The sequence below is a fragment of the Tenrec ecaudatus genome, chromosome 1, assembly GCF_050624435.1.
Source record: "Tenrec ecaudatus isolate mTenEca1 chromosome 1, mTenEca1.hap1, whole genome shotgun sequence".
NCBI classification, from domain to species: Eukaryota; Metazoa; Chordata; class Mammalia; order Afrosoricida; family Tenrecidae; genus Tenrec; species Tenrec ecaudatus.
Genome location: NC_134530.1, coordinates 171,994,052 through 172,015,652, shown reverse-complemented (window position 1 = coordinate 172,015,652; position 21,601 = coordinate 171,994,052). Strand labels below are relative to the sequence as shown.

Sequence of the window (21,601 nt, the reverse complement as noted above, 5' to 3'; positions counted from 1 at the left end):
CACTGGTGGAGGAAGACCTTCACATTGGTGCGTTAGAGATGACTCCCAGTCACATTCTCCATAATACAATATAATTTTATTATACTGCACCCTGATTAGTTCATCTCTTCCCTGTGACCCCTCTATGAGGGGATGTCCAATTGTCTACAGATGGGCATTGGGTCTCCACTGCATGCCCCTACCCCACCCCCATTCACCTTGGGTATGCTTTTGTTCTGGATCTTAGATACCTGATCCCATTGACATCTGATGACCACATAGGTTGGTGTGCTTCTTCCATATTGGCTTTATTGCTTCTGTGCTAGATGGCCACTTGTCTATCTTCAAGCCTTTAAGACCTCAGATGCTATATCTTTTGATAGCTGGGCACCATCAGCTTTCTTCACCACATTTGCTTATGCACCCATTTTGTTTTCAGTGTTGGGAAGGTGAGCCTCACAGAATGTGAGATTGTTAGAACAAAGTGTTCTTGTGTTAAGGGAGTACTTGAGTAGAGGCCCAATGTCTATCTGTAATCTTAATTCTTAACATATAGATATGAGTACATAGTTCTTTCCCCCTCTCGTTAGATATATATTTACATATGTACGTGCCTGTATTTAGGCCTCTATAAATGTTCTTTGCCTCCTGGTTCTTTCCTCTATTTCCTTTTACTTTCCTCTTGTCCCGCCATCATGTTCGGTCTTCATTTGGGTTTAGTAATTCTTCCCTGCTACATTGCCCCTGCTTAAGTCCCTATGCATCCTATGACTTGATTAAGTCCCTAGGCATCCTGTGGCCTTCCTTCCATTGATTTTAGTTCACTTATTGTTCCCTTGTCCTTGGGTTGGTTCCCTGCCCCTCTTCCTTTCTCCACCTCCCCTTCTCCTGTATCTCCCCAGAACCATTGGTCCCATTCTTTTCACCTCCAAATTTTTGATCCTGCCTATCTTATCTAGATAGACATGAAATACATTAATAAGTCAAAAAGCAGGCAAAGTCAAACAAAACAACAAAGAAAGTAAAAACCAACAAAACAATAACAACAAAAAACAATGATAACAAAAAGAAAGTCACTGACAAAAATGGAAAAGCCTATAAATAATTCAAGGTCTGTTTGTTGGTCTTTACAAGTGTTTTCCAGTCAAGTCTGATGGGGTGCCACGCTCTGTCTCCAAAGTCTATTTTTGGTAGTCCCTGGGGGTTTCATCACTCTGTTTCCCCTGCTGCTCTGCTGCATACCCTCAGTGCCTCAGCCCAGCATGATGGGGCCAGACTGTGCACTATTACAGCACTGTGTCTCCAGTGATGTCCACCAGAGGGTCATGGTTCAGTAAGGGACACCTTATCCTGTAGTGGGGCTGGCCCTATGGTCCTTCCCTTATGTTGTCGGTCCCCGACAGGAACATCATCCTCGGGGCTTGGTTCAACAGGATGTCCTCTCCTCCCTCTCCATCTCTTTTCATTTCTCCTGTGTGCTCTAATCCCTCTCCCCAAGCTGTATCCCCAGTGCTGTCCTTTGAATTGCATTCTTCTATACTGTCTACTTACATCAACTCAGTGCTCTGAGGAAACAATCACCTTTCGACCTGAAGAATTTTCATTCCAGTTGGAACCTTGTGGAGTCTGCATCCATAAACAAAGTCAAATCCAGATAGGCCATCCATAAAGTCAACAACAATATGCACCAGTTCACAGGCTCAAAAATCTCTATCTAGTTAGATTCTGGTCACCTGAACATGGGCTGCCTCACTTAGCCTCCACAAAGTGCCCATTGGTCACCTTGCCTTTAGACCATGGGATCTCACAAATACTCAACAAGCCTAGCCCCCTCATGCTAAGTCATGAACTTTAGACCAGTTAACCTGTTCCGTCATCTCCTTGTTTTCCTATAAACCAAGTCTACAAGTGTCAGTGGTCAGATTCAACCCATAACTTTATTGCGGCATTTCTTCCACTTCAATTCAACAAGTGGATCCAGGTGGTCATCTAGCAAGCATTTCAGCCTGTACAGTCCCAGAGGAGTTTTCTTCATGTTTCCAGATATCTTCCAGCTACTGGCACAAACCACTGGTTCAAAATTCCAAAATCCAGAGTTTCTTTTTTTTCCTTCAATCTGTCCATCTTACCCCTAGGCAAGTCTGTTGGAATGCAAATGTCCTGAGTACTCCAAAGCACTGGTGGGGCATATCTTTTCAAAGCTTTCTTTGCAGGCATGGCCTAAACCCATCTAAAGATCAAATTTTAGTGGCTGAAAGCAAGTGGGCTTACAAGTTTTCTATTTTCAAACTTCCCAATAAACATTTCTATAAATCATTATATATTGATAATAAGTAGAAGAAATCAGTATAAATAAAAATAGAATCAGATACTAAATTAAATTCTTAAAACAGTCACTTTCAATCATTATCTAGCTTATCTAAATCCTTATCTAAACTATTCTATTTATACAGAAATATGGGAGTAGGTCTTTGAGAACATTAAACCAGATCAAGACTTTCTGTCAGCCATTTTCCTTAAGCAGCATGGTTTCTGAGAAATTCAAATAACGATTTCTACCCCTAAGCTCAAAATATACATTTATTAAAAACAAAACAAAAAATATATACATTTATCATATTCATTTTTGCCATTTTAAACAGGAATCACCAAAGACTACAACCCATCAAAACTTTAATTTCCATATTATTTCTAAAAAACAACTGAGTGGGGTGGGGGAGAGGTGGGGGGATAAGGAAGTGGTGTTAACAAACATAGGGACAAGGGAACAACATGGGACCCAAAATGGTAGTGAGGGGGGAGTGGCAGGCCTAGTGGGGAATGATCAAGGGTAAGGTTGTGTGGAGAAGAGGTAAAGCTGTAGCCCAGGTGGGGACGGAGCATGGTAGTGGGGCAGGAGGAAAGGCAAGGGAGATGGAGGAAGGAGCTGGGAGTCAAGGGGCATTTGTGGAGGTCTAGACAAAGACATGTACATGCAAATATATATATGAGGATGGGGAAATAGATCTATGTGTCTATATTTATAGGTTTAGTATTAAGGTGGTGGAAGGACCTTGGACCTCTACTCAAGTACTCCTTCAATGCATGAATACTTTCTTTTATTAAATTGGAACTCTATGATGCTCACTCTCCCAACACAACGGCTGGAGCCAAAGTGGGTGAACAAGTAAATGTGATGAAGAAAGCTGATGGTGCCCGGCTATCAAAAGAGATAGTGACTGGGGTCTTAAAGGCTTGAAGATAAACAAGTGGCCATCTAGCTCAGAAGCAACAAAGCCCAAATGGAAGAACACACCAACCTATGTGATCACGTGGTTCCAAAGGGATCAGTTATCAGGCATCAAAGAACAAAAAATCATATCATTGGGTGCACACCTCCATGATACGATCGTCGAAGACAAACAGGTGCATAAGCAAATATGGCGAAGAAAGCTAATGGTGCCTAGCTATCGAAAGAGATAGTGTCTGGGGTCTTAAAGGCTTGAAGGTGAATAAGTGGCCATCTAGCTCAGAAGCAATAAAGCCCACATGGAAGAAGCACACCAGCCAGTGCAATCACGAGGTGCCAAAGGGACCAGGTATAAGGCATCATGCAAAAAAAAAAAAAAAAGAATATATATATATGTGTGTGTGTGTATGTGTATGTATATGTATATATATGTGTGTGTATGTATATGTGTATATCTATCTATATATAGATAGATAGATATACACCATAGTGAATGAAGGGGGAAATGCAGAGTGGAGACCCGAGGCCCAAGTGTCGACCACTGGAGATCCCCTCACAGAGGGGTTTAGGAGAGGAGATGGGTTAATTAGGGTGCGATGTAGTACCGATGAAGAGCACAGCTTTCCCCCAGATCCTGGATGCTTCCTCCCCCCAACTACCATGATCCGAATTCTACCTTGCAGGACTGGATAGGGCAGAGGTTGTACACTGGTGCATATGGGAGCTGGAGGCACAGGGAATCCAGGGTGGATGATACCTTCAGGACCAGGGGTGTGAGGGGTGATACTGGGAGGGTAGAGGGTGAGTGGGTTGGAAAGGGGGAACTGATTACAAGGATCCACATGTGACCTCCTCCCTGGGAGATGGACGGCAGAGAAGGGAGGGAAGGGAGACTCCGGATAGGGAAAGATATGACTAAATAACACTCTGTGGATTATCAAGGGCTCATGAGGGAAGGGGGAGCGGGGAGGGGGGGGAAAGAGGACCTGATGCAATGGGCTCAAGTGGAGAGCAAATGCCTTGAGAGTGATTAGGGCAAAGAATGTATGGATGTGCTTTATACAATTGAGGTATGTATATGTGTGGATTGTGATAAGAATTGTATGAGCCCCTAAAAAAATGTGAAAAAAGAAAAGAAAAAAAATGATTAGGGCCAAGAATGTATACATGTGCTTTATACAATTGATATATATATATATATATATATATATATATATATATATATATATATATATATATATATATATATATGGATGGATTATGATAAGAGTTGTATGAGCCCCTAATAAAATGTTTAAAAAACAAAACAAACAACTGAGTAAACAGTGTGGCTTTATCTGATCTCTGGCTAGCCAAAAAAGAAGAACTACCATGAGGGAGAGGTCAAACAAACAAACATCTACTCTCCATCTTATGACTGTGGGGGTAGCCAGCCCCCACAACAAATAATGGTGCATTTGTATGGTTAAGATTAAGATATATAAAGATCCTGGAAGGGTGGAAGGAGGATGGGTTGGAAAGAAGGAAATGATTACAAAAATCTACATATAACCTCCTCCCTGGGGGATGGGCAACAGAAAATTGGGTGAAGGGAGACATCGAACAGGGCAAGATATGACAACATAATAATTTGTAAATTATTAAGGGTTCATTAAGGAGGGGGAACGGGGAGGGAGGGTAAAAATGAGGAACTGATGCCAGGGGCTTAGGTGGAGAGTGGATGTTTTAAGAATGATGAGGGCAACGAATGTACAAATGTGCTTTACACAATTGATGTATGTATGGATTGTGATAAGAGTTGTATGAGCCCCTAATAAAATGATTTTAAAATAAGATATATGAAGATATCTCTTAGGTAGAAGAGATAAAAAAGGGAGTGAAATAAAGAAGTTAGATACATTTCATGGTAGCATGCTCACCTCAACTCCTCTTGGTCATACACGTGGAGGTGGGGGACGAGAAGGCAGGAGAGAGCTCTAGTGAGGTTTTATTTATAACCAAAGCCCCCATGATTATAAATAACAACGTCATGAGACGGGGATGTAACATAGGCAATACAAGCAATAGGAGGGGGATGACCTAGGGGTACACAATAGTACAGGGAGGGAATAGGGGTACATATGTGGCAAGATGGGTGGATCCTAGACTCAATATAGTAGCCTAAACTTAGTCATCGTTGAGTGGTCCTGGGCTTGCTTTTGGGCACTCCTTCAAAGAAACATTAATCAGAAGGGAGTGGGTCCTACTTAGACTAAGTCAGACTACACAGAAGTATTGAAATAAATGGAGTCAGACACAATTCATGGTAGCATGCTTCCCCCCTCCCTCCCCCCCCCCCTTGGTGGTCCACGTGGAGGGAGAGAGTTTAATGCTAGCCCAGGCTTTTTATATTCTCTGGGGACATGAAAGCCCCCTAATTACAAGTGAGGACATACATCACAGGAAGGGATTGTGCTATAGGTAATGTAGTAATGAGAGGGGGTGGTCTAGGGACAAGGAAACAGACAACTACTACTTTCCTTATCAGAAGGGAGTGGGCCCTATTTGTTGTGGGATAAACAGTGGTGACTGCTTGCTCTAGATGGCTGATAGCTCTCAGGGAGAATAACCCCTGACCTACTTCTGATGACCTCCAAGCGTATGGTCATTCGAAAGCAGCTGTTTGGCATATATTTGGGGGAGACAGCTTGGGAGAAATCCTTCTGTATCCCACAAGTCATTTACCATGTGTAGTAAGCAGCATCTTGGGTTTGGCGTATATTTGGGGGAGACAACTTGGGAGAAATCTTTCTGTTTCCCACACAGTACCCCACTCCCAAGGTATCATTATGGGTTAGTCTGGGTACACTAGGGAAACAAATACTCAGAAACTCATATGTATATAAGAGAGAGTTTTATATAAAAGCTAAGTGTACATTAAGAAAGCATCCCAACACAGTCCAGTCCAAGCCCATAAAGTCCAACATTAGCCCATCTCTTCCACACTGATCTACAAAGTCCTGCTCAAACTCTCAAAACACAAGCAATAACGCCAAATGCAGGAGGCAAGCCAAATCAGTGAGTGTGTAAGCATCTCAGCCCTGGGAGGGGTTTCCACACAGCTGCTCCAGCATCCAGAGCTGCATCAGGGTAGGTCCATGTGCCTTATTCTCAGGATGTCTTGCAGGAAGTGAGCCTTTCCCGCTGAAGTGGGAAACTGGCTAAGACAGCTGCACCCTGGTCCGACCATCAGAAAGCAATAGACCAGAGGACTAGAAAGGTGAGGATCACCAAGCCATTTATCTCTCTGCCCTTCAATTAATCCCACACTTGTTTATTGGCCAGCTTGCCACAATAAACCTTAACTATTACAGCAGACATTGTGAAATCATCAATATTACAAAAAGGAATTTAAAAATTCAACACAATTCCAATTCAAATCCCACCACAATTCTTCAAAGAATTCTTCACAGACTTAACCAAAACCTTTATATGGAAAGGAAAGAAACTCAGGATAAATAATACACTATAAAAAATAAAAACATGGTTTGAAAATGATTAGGGCAAAGCATGTACAGATGTGCTTTATACAATTTATGTATGTATGGATTGTGATAAGAGTTGTATGAGTCCCTAATAAAATGTTAAAAGTAAATAAATAGGAGGGAGGGAAAAAAAAAAGAGGACCTGATGCAAAGAGCTTAAGTGGAGAGCAAATGCTTTGAGAATGATTGGGGCAGGGAATGTATGGATGTGCTTTATACAATTGATGTATGTATATGTATGGATTGTGATAAGAGTTGTAAGAGCCCCTAATAAAATGTTTAAAAAATATATAAGAAAATGATGAGGGCAATGAATGTACAGATGTGCTTTACACAATTGATGTATATATGGATTGTGATAAGAGTTGTATGAGCCCCTAGTAAAACGTTTTAAAAAAAGTAAATAAATAAATAAAAACAAAGTAGATGAGCTTTTACTTCTAGACTTGAAAATCTATAATATATACCCAGTAATCAAAATCGACTATATACCCACAGTAATCAAAACAGCCGGATCCTGGTACAAATGATAGATATAAAGACCAATGAATTAGAACTGAGAACCCAGAAATACAACCAAGTACTCACAGCCACCCAATCTTTGATAAAGGACTAAAACAAGTGAAGTAGGGAAGTGTTAGCCTTTTCAACAAATGGTGCTGGGACACCTTGATCTTCACCTGCAAAGGAATGAAACAGCATCCATACTTCACACCATGTACAACATGAACTCAAGATGGATCAAAGAACTAAATATAAACCACACAATCATAAATATAATCAACAAAAAATAGGGACAAACTTAAGGACCCAAATACAGGCATAACAACACTACCGAACATAATGAAAAATATCCATTCTATGGAAGACAAAATAAAAGACTGGGCCTGCAAAAATGCCACCTTAATATACATTGGATGACTTCATCAAAAGACTTAAGAGTGAACCTACATATTGGGAAAAAAAAATACTAAGTAATAACATATCATGAAAGGGCTAATCTCTAAAATCTATAGTAACTATATTTTAACAAGAAAAATACAAGTAACTCAATAAAAAAATGGGCACAGCGAATGAACAATTTACTAAAAATGACATCCAGGCGGCCAATGACCATATGAAGAAATGTTCCAGTTCATTATCAGTAATAGAAATACAAATTATTAAAGCAATGAGATACCACCTCATACCTACACTTTTAGAAAAAAATTCAATAAAACAAAATAAATACTGGAGAGGTTGCAGAGAGATAGGTATGCTCTGACATTGCAGGTGGGACCGTAGAATTGCACAACCACTATGGAAATCAGTGTGGCACTTCCCTAAACAAATGCAAATCCAAGTACCTTATGAGACCGCAATCTCTCTACTGGGTACAGACCCTAAATGAATAAAGAATACAACACAAAGAAACATGCGCATATCTATGTTGATTGCAACAATTTCCACAATAGCAAAAACATGGAAGCAACCAAAAACTGATTCTAGAGGACGGAATGAACAAACTCTGGTACACTCATACAATTGCAGTAGGACACTGATGAACTACCTAACTGTCCTCTAGCTCCCTAACCGGTTATCCCCTCACAGGAAGGCTTTTATGTAGTTTACCTCATTGATTATGTTACATTTGTGTATGTTCATTTGTATATATATATATATTTTTTTTTTCACAAGAGAAAAGCTTGTAGTTAGTTCAGGGATCGTTTGCTGGCCCTTAGGAGCGTTTTCCAGTCCAGTCTGTTGGGGCACCACGCCCTGGCCCCAAAGTCCACTTTCAGCATTCCCTGGGGACCTTGCCACTCTCATTTGTACATTTTAGGAGCACTGGGTAAATGAAGGTCAAAATGGATGACCCCTCAGAGACAATGACAAGAATGGTGGCTACCTGAGGGTACAGGAGGAGGGAGGCAGGGGCTAAAGAGGAGAAAGGGGAGTTAATAGCATCCATGATTTACAACCCCACTGGATGGTGAATTAGTTAGTTATTGTGCCAACCTGGCCAATAAACACATGTGGAATTAATTGAAGTGTGAAGGGATAAATGGCTCCGTCAGCCTCGCATTTCCAGTTCTCAGGTCTCTTGCTTTGTGATGGTCGCACCAGGGTGTAGCTGCCTTAGCAGTTCCCTGCTTCAGTTTGCAAGGTTGACTTCCTGCAAGACATCCCTAAGGAGAAGCCACATGGACCTACTCCGTTGCAGCCCTGGATGCTGGAGCACCCGTGTGGAGACCCCTGCCAGCGCTGAGATGCTTACACATTCACTGACTCGGCTTTCTTCCTGCAGTCGGCATCACTGTGTCTGTTTTGTGAGATGGAGGAGGACTTTGTGGACTGGTGTTGGACTTATGGGTTAATGGGTTAATGCTGGACTTGTGGGCTTGTGCAGCACTGGGTTGGGATGTTTTCTTGATGCGCACTTAGCCTTTATATAAAAGTCTCTCTTATACGTGAGTTACTGTGGATTTGTTTCTCTAAAGTACCCAGACTAATACAGATGGGAATGAACAATAGAACTGTATATGAATGGATATATTGGAATGTGTAAGGTGTGTCAAAACGATTATAAAAAAAACAATGACAACTCTTAAACACTATAAGACATGGGCAAAGATAGAGTACATTATGCTTAGCAAATTCAATCTTATAAAGATAATTATTTAATAACACCATTACTATAAGGAAAAACAAAAAGCAACTGTATATACCAAAATAGAAAACTTTTATGACTAGGAGGAGGCCAGGGATTGTGGTGGGAACAGGGCGTGGGGAGGGATAGGCTATTGAGGAGGGTGGGAGGATGATGGGGTGGGATGAGGTGGGGAGAACCCACATTTATGGGGAATTTAATACACATTGTTGCTGATTTCATTTGTTGAGATGGGCTGTATACCTATATACAGTGTGCTTTTTTTTTTTTTTTTTTTTTTTACAGTGTGCTTTTTTAAAAACCAAAATTCAAAAAGCACAAGAGTGAAGGCTCACAGGCTTAAAAAAAAAATCCCTCTAGATTCATTTTCCCTCAGAACAAAATATGGGTCTGAGTGGCAGTGGTAATTACATAATTTCATGTCAACTGGATAAAAGAATGAAGAGGTGGAGGTTAGCCTGTCAGTCAGGTCACAGGCAGATGATGCCTCCTTGAAGGCATGGCCTAATCATGAGGATTTGGGGGACTTCCTCTCTTTCTCCAGGGAGGCGGACTTCCCACTCTCTCTGCTTCACCTTCCTGTTGGAAGAGCTGTAGACCTTGCTTGCATGCTCCAGTCGCCTTGGTGATGGACAAACGCTCCACATTTGCACAGTCTTCTCCAGTCACGCACTCGGTGGGTGTTCCAAAGACTGTTCCAAATGCTGAGTTTCTGAAGTGGGGTAAACCTCGGTTCTTGCTGCAGAACACTCAGAGTTCATGTGCTAGGGGTGCATTTTGTAATCCAAGTGAGTTTTTACGATGGAAAGTTGAGCTAGGAGGATGGGGTTTTGAGATAGTCTTTTCCACACCATATATCTGAAATGAACAAATACCAAGTCCATTTCTGTTTTACTTTTCCTCCTTTTATTTAGCCACTGTGTTAGTCTGGGAAGTTTCAGGTTTTGCAGTCTCAAAACGGTACGTGCTATTTCTGGAAAATGTGTCAGGTCGTGTGGAAGCCGCGCTGGGGCTCACAATTGGACATGAACCATATGGAAAAGAACACCATATGTAAAAACACAAAACAAAAACACCCACATGTGCAGAACTGAGGAATCCCTGGGGACTAAGAGGCCAAGAGCATGTGGGCTCCAAGCAGGCCTGGAGTGGGACCCGAGGGGTCACACAGGTGCATGCGTGCCCTGCACGCTAGAAGCCCTCCTTGCAGCCTGACCCTGTGTGAGGACAGAGGAAAGAGACTGATGGTGGGCCTAGAGGGGGTCCAAGAGCATGCAGGGCTATGATTCTTGTCTTTATTCTCTCCTCTCCCCCTTGGCTAGGGGAGGTGTGGTTGAGGGTATTGGTTGACCCCAATGACTGAGTTTAGGCCCACCTGTGTGATGTACCTAAGGTGGTTTCGTCCAAGGTATTGATTGTACCTAGAGGGCTTGTGTCTGAGCACGCTCAGCTTGGGTGTTTTATAGGTGTCTAATTAGTGCCTGATTTAATTCCAACCCCTCTATGTGGGCCTTTGCAGGCATTGGGGAGACAATCCCACCTGTCCCCTACTTTTCTAAAAGAGTCATAGCAATTAATTTACTGCTCCCACAAGAAAGGGGTAAAATATAGCGCCTAGACAACATTAATGATGTTTATTTATAAAATTAATGATAAAATCAGAAACAATATTATATATACATAAAATTTTATATACAAGGGAATTTCAAAAAGTTCATGGAAAAACTCCATTACTTCTAGTTTCAAGTTTCCTCGAACTTTTGGAAGCCTCCTCACATGCATAGTTTAAAAATACTTATTTAAAAATAGATAATACATGCATTGCTCAAAAACTTAAAGTAAACCAACTACTTCATGTATCCTTCCAGATATAATATGTGCATCTGCCAATATACACGGACATATGCATTCATTTAAAACTTTTCAAATAGTACTGTTTTGGTGAATTGAATTCCCTTATGTGGCCTTTTGCTTTGATTGTTCCCTTAATCCCTGAGGTTCCCTTAACCTTTTGCCCCAGCTTCTACCCCAGGTAGCTTGTTACTTTTGTCAAGTTGATTGACATTTCCTGGGTAGGCTGTAAACAATTCATGATTTGATACTTTCGGCCTGACCCTGGACTGTGAAACCTGCCCTGTGGTTAGTATGTATCTTGCAATGATTGGTCACTATGCTATGGAAACAAAGTGACTGTAGACTATACAAATGAAAATCCTGTGGTCTATTGACAGTGATTGGTCAGTTGGTAGCCTGGTGGGAGAACCGTGTCTTGAAATTGATTAAAATTGATTAGGAGTTTATGTATATATGCAGCCAATCTGACAAAGGTTTTCCAGACAGAGGAAAGCCAGAAAGAAATGGAAGAAAAAATGAGATGGAGCAGACAGGAGCAAGAAAATTCATGAAAGAGCTGTTAGGCCTTCGGCGCTGCGCCCGCAGCCATGAGCATGCTCAGGCTTCAGAAGAGGCTCACCTCCAGCCTCCTCCGCTGTGAGAAGAAAGTGTGGTTGGACCCCAACAAGACCAATGAAATTGCCAATGCCAACTCCCGTCAGCACATCCGGAAACTGATCAAAGATGGCCATAGCATCCGCAAGCCTGTGACCGTCCATTCTTGGCCGGTGCCGCCAACACACGCTAGCCCGCGGGAAGGACAGGAGTATGGGCACAGGTGAGCGAAAGGGTACTGCCCATGCTCGTGCGCCCGAGAAAGTCACGTGGATGAGGAGGATGAGGATTCTGCACCGGCTGCTCAGAAGATTGCAGGAGTCCAAGAAGATTGATCGCCATAGCTATCACAGCTTGTCCCTGAAGGGGAAGGGGAATGTGTCTAAGATCAAGCGCATTCTCATGGAGCACATCCACACGCTGAAGGCAGACAGGGCTGCAAGAAGCTCCTGGCTGACCAGGCTGAGGCACGCAGGTCTAAGACCAAGGAAGCACGCAAGCGCCACGAAGAGCAGCGACTCCAGGCTAAGAAAGAAGAGCTCATCAAGATTCTGTCCAGGGAGGAAGAGACCAATAAACAAATTGCTCCCTCACCTCTCTGTACATAGTGGCCTTGGCAGTTCTATTGATCAGTCACTCAGTAGAAGCAAGCTTTGTTGGCCTGCCCCTGAAAAAAAAAATAAAATAAAAGAGCTGTTACACAGGTTAAGAGCTGTCATACTGAAAACAGCAACAGGCCCTGTAAAAATGGAGAGACACCAGACCTCGGCTAGAGTCCTGAAAGTTAAAACAGAATATGCATCAACCTGAGGTTGCCTATAAGTTTATCTACTGTGGTGGCTTGTGCGTTGCTGTGATGCTGGAAGCTATGTCACTGGCATGTCAAGTGCCAGCACTCACCTAAAGTGCAAAAGATTAAGCAGAGCTTCCAGACTAAAAAGAAGATGCAGGCTGCCCACTTCTGAGGAATTAGCTACTGGAAAACCTTATGGACAGAACTGAACATTGTCAGATACTGAAAACTTCATGAAAAGAAGCAGAACATTGTCAGAGATAGTGTCAGAAACTGTGAGTGCAGAAGAGCTGCCCTCTCCAAGTGGAGTGACCGTAATGATGCAGGTAGAGTTAAGCCTGTGAGAGTAAAGCCTTATAGAGCTTCCTTTGCTGATGGGCCTGACTTAAAATGAGAAGAAACACTGCAAACAATAATCAGAACTTGGAATATACAAAATATTAATCTAGGAAAATCAAATGTCATCCAAAATGAAATGGAACACATAAAAATCAACAGTCTAGGCATTACTGAGCTGAAATGGGCTGGTTTTGGCCATTTTGAATAAAAAATTAAATGGCTTACTATGCTGAGAATGAGAAATCAAGAATGGGGTTGCATTCATTGTCAGAAAGGGCATTTCAAGATATAGTGAAGTACAAAGTTGTCTGTGATACGATTATATGTATATGAATTCAAGGAAATCCAATCAATACAACTATTATTCAAATTTATGCACCAACCACAAAAGCTAGTGATAAAGTTGAAGAATTCTACCAATGTCTTCAAGCTGAAATTGATCAAGCATGCAATCAAGATGCACTTATGGGGGAAATGAGGAGCTGATATTAGGGGCTCAAGTGGAAACCAAATGTTTTGAGAATGAGGATGGCAACAAATATACAAATGTGCTTGACACAATGGATATATGTATGGATTGTGATAACAATTGTACGAGCCCCCAATGAAGTGATTTAAAAAAATATGCACTTATCATTATTAGTGATTGGAATGCAAAAGTTGGAAACAAAGAGGAAGAAACAGTAGTTGGAAAGTATGGTCTTGGTATAGAAGCAAAGCTAGAGATCACATTTTCAACAACACAGTGACAAACTGCACACATGGACTTCCCTAGATGGAATACATGGAAAACAACTACATCTGTGGGAAGAGATAATGAAGAAGCATATAATGGATAATATTAGCAGCTAAAACCAGTCTAGGCACTGGTTGTGGTACAGGACATCAATTGCTTATATGTAAGTTCACGTTGAAGATTAAGAAAATTAAAAGCAGTCCACAAGTGCCAAATGCCAAAATATAACCTCGGGTATGGCCCACCTGAATTTTGTGACTATCTCAAGAACAGATTTGGCACCTTGAACACTAATGACAGAAGATTTGATGGGTTGTGGAATGGTAACAAGAACATTATACATGAATAAAGAAAACGGTCATTAAAAAGATAGGAAAGGAAGAAAAAATCAAGGCGGATGTCAGGAAAGACTGAAATTTGCTCTTAATTATTGAGTAGCTAAGGCACATACATGAAAGAAATTGTGAAGTCAAAGAGCTCAACAGAAAATATCAAAGAGCAGCTCCAGAAGACAAAATAAAATGCAATGAAATGTACAAAGACCCAGAATTAGGAAACCAAAAAGAAAAAACACACTCAGGATATCTTAAACCGAAAGAATTCAAGAAAAAAAAATCAAGCCTTGAGTGGCAATATTGAAAAATTCTATGGGCAAAATATTGAATAACGCAGGAAGCATCAAAAGATGACGGCAAGAACACAGAGAATGACTGAAGCGAAAAAGAAATGGTGATCCACATTCCACCCTTTCAAGAGGTGGCAGATGAGCAAGTACCAATGGTGCTGAAGGAAGAAGGCCAAGCTGCATTGAAAGTATTACCCAAAAGCGAGGCGCTAGGAATTGATGGAACACCAATGGAAATATTTCAGCAACTGATAAAGTACTGGAAGTACTTATTTGTCTATGCCAGAAAAATTTTAAATAGACAAATATTTAGCCAACAAACTGGAAAAGAACCATATTCATCTTCATTCTAAAGAAATGTCACCTGGTGGAAAGGGGGAACTGGTTACAAAGATCTACATATAACCTCCTCCCTGGGGGACAGACAAAGAAAAGTGGGTGAAGGGGGACATCAGAGAGTGTTAAGATATGACAAAATAATAATAATTTATAAATTAACAAGGTTAATCAGGGAGGGGGGAATAGGGAGGGAGAGGTAAAAATAAGCTGATACCAAAAGCTCAAGTAGAAAGCAAATGTTTTGAGAATAAAGGCAGCAAATGTGCAAATGTGCTTGATGCAATGGATGTATGTATGGATTGTGATGAGTTGTATGAGCCCCAATAAAATGATTTTAAAAATGTGACCCAAAAGAATGCTCAAATTATATAACAACATAATTAATAGCACATGCAAGTTAAATTTTGCTGAAGATCATGCAACAATGGTTGCAGCAGTACATCGACAGGGAACTGCCAGAGGTCCGGCTGGATTCAGAAGATGTAGAACAAGGGCTATCATTGCTGACATCAAGTGGATGTTGGCTGAAAGCACAGGCTACCATAAAGATGTTTACTTGTGTGGAACAGCAAGGCAATGGAGTGGCAAGGTCCCCAGGGAATGCTGAAAGTGGACTTTGGGGCCAGGGCGTGGTGCCCCAACAGACTGGACTGGAAAACGCTCCTAAGGGCCAGCAAACGATCCCTGAACTAACTACAAGCTTTTCTCTTAGGAAGTGTTTTGTTTTGTTCTTTGTCAGTGGTTTGTTGTTGTTGTTTTGTTGTCAGGTTGTATACTGTTGCTTTGTTTTCCTCTGTCTTGTTTTCATGCATGTTAGTGTCTCTACAGGTCTGTCTGAGTAGGACAGGCTGGATGAACTATCTGGAGGAAAAACAACGGGACCGACAGTTCCGGGAGGACTTGGGGTGGGGGGTAGGGGGGGTAAGGAAGTGGTGTTAACAAACACAGGGACAAGGGAACAACATGGGACACCAAATGGTAGAGAGGGGGGAGTGGCAGGTCTGGTGGGGAATGATCAAGGGTAAGGTTGCTTAGAGAAGAGGTATACTCTAGCCCAGGTGGCGACGAAGCATGGTAGTAGGGCAGGAGGAAAGTCAAGGGAGATGGAGGAAAGAGCTAGGAGACAAAGGGCATTTATGGAGGTCTAGACAAAGACATGTACATGCAAATATATATAGGAGGATGGGGAAGTAGATCGATGTGTCTATATTTATAGGTTAAGTATTAAGGTGGCGGAAGGACCTTGGGCCTCTACTCAAACACTCCCTCAATGCATGAATACCTTCTTTTATTAAATTGGAACTCTATGATGCTCACTCTCCTGACACAACGGCTGGAGCCAAAGTGGGTGAACAAGTAAATGTGGTGAAGAAAGCTGATGGTGCCCGGCTATCAAAAGAGATAGTGACTGGGGTCTTAAAGGCTTGAAGATAAACAAGCGGCCATCTAGCTCAGAAGCAACAAAGTCCACATGGAAGAACACACCAGCCTGTGTGATCGAGTGGTCCCGAAGGGATCAGTTATCAGGCATCAAAGAACAAAAAATCGTATCATTGTCTGCACACCTCCATGATACGATCGCTGAAGAAAAATGGGTGCATAAGCAAATGTGGTGAAGAAAGCTGATGGTGCCTGGCTATCAAAAGAGATAGTGTCTGGGGTCTTAAAAAGCTTGAAGGTGAACAACCGGCCATCTAGCTCAGAAGCAACAGAGCCCACATGGAAGAAGCACACCGGCTAGTGCGATCACGAGGTGCCAAAGGGACCAGGTATAAAGGCATCATGCAAAAAAAAAAAAGATTTATGTGTGTATATGTATATATGTATGTGTGTCTATATATGTATATGTATGTATGTGTGTGTGTATGCATATATATATATATACACCATATTGAATGAAGGGGGAAGTGCAGAGTAGAGACCCAAGGCCCAAGTGTCGGCCAATGGAGATCCCCTCACAGAGGGGTTCAGGAAAGGAGATGGGTCAATGAGGGTGCGAGGTAGTACCGATGAAGAACACAGCTTTCCCCTGGGTCCTGGATGCTTTCTCCCCCCAACTACCATGATCCGAATTCTACCTTGCAGGGCTGGATAGGGCAGAGGTTGTACACTGCTGCATATGGGGGCTGGAGGCACAGGGAATCCAGGGTGGATGATACCTTCAGGACCAAGGGTGTGAGGGGCGATGCTGGGAGAGTGGAGGGTGAGTGGGTTGGAAAGGGGGAACAGATTACAGGGGTCCACGTGTGACCTCCTCACTGGGAGAGGGACGGCAGAGAAGGGGGTGGGGAGGGAGACTCCGGATAGGGCAAGATATGACAAAATAACGATGTATAAATTACCAAGGGCACATTGGGAGGGGGGAGCGGGGAGGGAGGGAAAAAAAAAAAAGAGGACCTGATGCAAAGGGCTTAAGTGGAGAGCGAATGCTTTGAGAATGATTGGGGCGGGGAATGTATGGATGTGCTTTATACAATTGATGTATGTATAGGTATGGATTGTGATGAGTTGTGTGAGTCCCTAATAAAATGTAAAAAAAGAAAAAAAAGGAAAATGATGAGGACAATGAATGTACAGATGTGCTATACACAATTGATGTATGTATCCATTGTGATAAACATTGTATGAGCCCCTAATAAAATGTTTAAAAAGAAAAAAAAAAGATGTTTACTTGTGTCTTAGTAACTGTGCAAAGGCATTTGACCGTGTGGACCATAACAAACAATGGATAGCCTTGAGAAGAAATGGCATCGCAGAATATTCCATGTGCTCATGCGGAACCTATACATGGATTAAGAGGCAATTGTGCAAACAAAACAAGGGAATGTTGCATGGTTTAAAACCTTTATTTTTTGTTCTAGTTTATTTAAATAAAACAGAAAAAAAGTTCAATTAATGTGAAACCCTATCTCCAAAAGATAACTGCTGATAACTGATATCTGCTATGATTTTGAGTGGATAGCTTTCCAGACATCTCAATGTGCACATATCTTTTCTTCTGCTTCCTTTGAATTTACTTTACTGTTCTAAATGTTTAAGCCTTTCTCCCTTTCCTTTCCCCCTCACTAATACATGTGTTTATGACACTAAAATGGTGTGGTGGGGACAACTGACCTCCCTGTTTAACATCACAAGAAAAAAAATTCTCACTGCCATCAAGTCAATTCTGACTCATAGAAACCCCTATAGGACAGGGGAGAATTGCCCCTGTTGGTTTCCAAGACTAACTTAAAAAAAATCATTTTATTGGGGACTCTTACTGCTCTTACAACAATCCATACATCTATGTGGCAAGCACGTTTGTACATATGTTGCCATCATCCTTTTCAAAACATTTTCTTTCTTTTAAAAATTATTTATTTTTATTAAAAGATTATTTTATTGGGGGATCTTCCATACATCAATTGTATCAAACTTATTTGTACATATGTTGCCATCATTCTTTTCTAGACATTTAGTTTTGATTGAAAGTAAATGCCCTTGGTATCAGCTCCTCTTTCTCCCCCTCCCCACATAGACATTTACTTTCCATTGAGCCCTTGGTATCAGCTCCTTTTTCCCCCTCCCTCCCTTCTCTACCCTCATAACCTCTTGCTAACTTATAAATTATTATTTTCATATCTTACACCAACTGCTGTCTTGCTTCCCACTGGAGGGGTGTACATGTGGTTATGTGTTGATCATTGCAATCATGTCCCCCTTCCTCCCCTCCTCTTCCCACTACCTTTCTGGAATCACTATTCCCAATCCTGTCCCTGGATTCCATGTGTCCTAAATTCTTATCTCTTATCTGTACCTGTGTCTAGCCTGCAGTGAAAGGCAGTACTGGAGTCATGATAGTGGGGGTGAGGAACCCTCAAGGAACCAGAGGAATATTATGTGTTTAGATGTTGTTTTACTGCATGTGGGATTATAAAGAGACTTTCCCCCAGCTATGTCTCCCCCAAAGACATGCCAAACATTGGAGGCTATTTGCCAGCATATGGTGGGAGGTCAGATGCTTAGAGACATCCTCTTTGAAGGCAGTCAGTTGCCAGACTACTGTCTGGTCCCACTGCAGGTAGGGCCCTGCTTCCTGCTGTTAAGAACAATGGGCTACTTCTCCCTAAAGGCTTTTGACCATTAGTCTGGTCCGTTGGTGGGGTTTATACCTTACTGATAATGGTTTCTATGGAGATCCAGAGAACAGGTCAAACCTGCTCATGACATCCAAAGTTAGGCTGCCATCCTGAATCTAGGATCCGCCCATCTTATCATATGTATACCCTCAACCCCTCCTCTTCCTATTGTGTGTATATCCCTAGATTGTCCCCCTCTCATTGTTGTATAACCTATAGTGCAACCCCTTCCTATGTCTTTACCTGTAATTAGGAGGCTTGCATGCCCCTCAAAGGTATGTAGACCTGGGTTAGCAATAAAGAGCCCTCTCTGGCTTCCCCAACCCCCTTGGTCTCTGAGAGGTTCCCCCTCTCCTCTCCTCACTCCCCTGTTCCCTTGTCCTCCTTCCCTTCCCCCTCTCTCCACGTGGACCACCAAGCGGACCTGAGGTGAGCATGCTACCATGAAATGTATCTGACTCCATTATCTCAATCTCTCTTCTATCTCTCATGCTCTCTATGACTTTACTATAATGTTTATATATCTCAACCATACAATTGCGCCTATCGAATCTGTGATTAGTGGTAGGGGGCTGGCCCTTCCCTCACAACTGCACCCTGATTGACTCATCCCTTTCTTGTGACTCCTTTGTGAGGGGATGTCCCATTGTCTACAGATGGGCCATGGGTCTTTGCTCCAACCCCGTGTTGTTCTCAACATGTTTGTTTGTTTCGGGTCTTCTGATGCTTGTTACCTGGTTCTGGTGATACCTCATGATCACACAGGCTGGTGTGCTTCTTCCATGTGGGCTTGTTGCTTCTCAGCTAGATGGCCACTTGCTTAACTTCAAGCCTTTAAGACCCTAGATGCTAAAACATTTTCTTTCTACTTGAGTGAGCTCTTGGTATCAGCTCATTGTCCCCCTCCTTTCCCTACCCTCTCACCCTCATGAACCCTTGATAAGTTATAATTTTTTATTCTTTTCATATCTTACACAGTCTGCTGCTTACCCATATTTCTGTTGTTCATCACCTAGGGACTGTAACTCTTGTATAAGAGTAGTTAGCAGCTCAAAGTGTAACCATGACACCACCACAAAACAAAACACAAACTAACTGCCACTGAGTCCATTCTGACACATAGAGACCCTTTAGGACACAGTAGAACTGTCTCTGGGTTTCCAAGACTGTGACTCTTTACAGTAGTGGAAAGCCTTATCTGTCTCCTGAGGAGTGGCTGGTTTCAAACTGCTGACCCTGCAGTTAGCAGACCAACATGTAACTGTGGAGGACCAACCTCCACCACCTAAGAGGTGGTTGTGTAATTGAAAGGTAAATAAAAGAAACAACAGACAAGGCATGCTAGGGCTCACCTCTTCTATGGAGACTGGAACCAAGAGAGTGGGTGAATGTTGTGGTAAACTGAGGGACTGGATGAGAAGGTAATGCAGTTAAATCTTCTATGCTCATAACTATAGGTCTGGAAAGTCGACTTCAGCGGGGGAAGACCCTCATGGCTATGAGATATAAATAACTCTTTTTTTAACTTAAGTAAATTTTATTTGGGGCTTAAATTTTATTTGGGGCTCTTATTAAATAAATCTTAATACACATTCTCATGACTGAACACAGTCCCTACGATAATATCCCCAATAAAGGAACTGTCATAAAGGAGCTACCATATAAGATGTCTCATATTCATAACTGGCTATTCCCTGAGCCAAGAGGTTATCTACAGATAAGCGCAATCAGGGTCTAAAGCCAAACCGTTCTCAAATGTAGCGACCCCCTGGGGAGGGCTCAGGGACATTTGAGGTCAATTAGCACTAAGTCACGATGATGATTCACCTCTTGGTGGTTTATTATGATATTACCCACTGACTATGTAATATGTTAGCTGCATAAGGTGCAAGCCTTTTGAAAGGTCTGTAAGCCCCATTATATATACCCATTGGAAAAGACATTCACTCTGTCAGTCCTGACATAGGGACTGAAGCCCCTGTGTCCCACTCTCTATTACTTTCCATAATCGCAAAGTTGTTTCTGAGGACCTGTTCAAGTGTTGGGGACCCCCTACCCCAACAGAATGTATTCTCTTAACAGACTTATATAGTCTTGGACTATCAAGCCATGTCATACACATACGTAACAGGAAGATGTTGTTTTAAAGGCATACACATATGGGAAGGGGAAGGCATACAAGTGACAGGAAGGTACACCGGCAACAGGACGGGTGGGTTTTAGAGTTCAGATGGTGGCCTAACCTTGGCCGTCTCTGAGCGGCTTGACCTTAAGTGTCCCTCAGTTCTACTCTAGGGGAGCAAGCCTTGGTCCTTATCAGAAGGGAGTGGGCCGTACTTAGGTTGGGGTGGTCTGAGTGCTTTGGATGGCAGATGGCAGACAACCTGCAGGCAGACAGTAGCAACCATGCGCTTGTAAGCAGCACCTGAAAATGGGCATTATAACAGCTGGCATCGTGGGGAACAACTTCTACTTAAGAGAATGTCACTGGAATGCTTCTTCACCCCATGAACGTGAAGGTCTTCCTCCACCAGAGTCTGCCTCCCAGACTTCTTAAACGTGAGCGTAGACAATTTGTCCACATGCTCTTACTGCTTCTGTTTCCCACATGTAACCACTACACCGCCACGGCTCCACAACACCACTAGAGCTTCAAAAACCCAAATCACTGCCATAAAGTTTATTTCGACTTACAGTGATCCTATAGGAAAGAGCTGAACCTCGAGGCTTCTGGGACTGTAGCTTTTTTTTTTTTCTCAACCTCAAATGTTTATTTAATACAGTCATCACAAGAGTGCAAACGGAGACTTAATTTAAGAAA

At 42.3% G+C, this 21,601-nt stretch overlaps 1 protein-coding gene and 1 pseudogene across 1 annotated transcript in view; one reads left to right on the top strand and one right to left on the bottom strand.

Moving 5' to 3' along the window:
- The window catches only part of UFC1 (ubiquitin-fold modifier conjugating enzyme 1), a 68,956-nt gene that overhangs the window by 23,637 nt on the left and 23,718 nt on the right, over positions 1-21,601 (bottom strand). The window lies entirely within an intron of this gene.
- On the top strand, positions 11,824-12,438 carry LOC142429304 (large ribosomal subunit protein eL19-like; annotated as a pseudogene).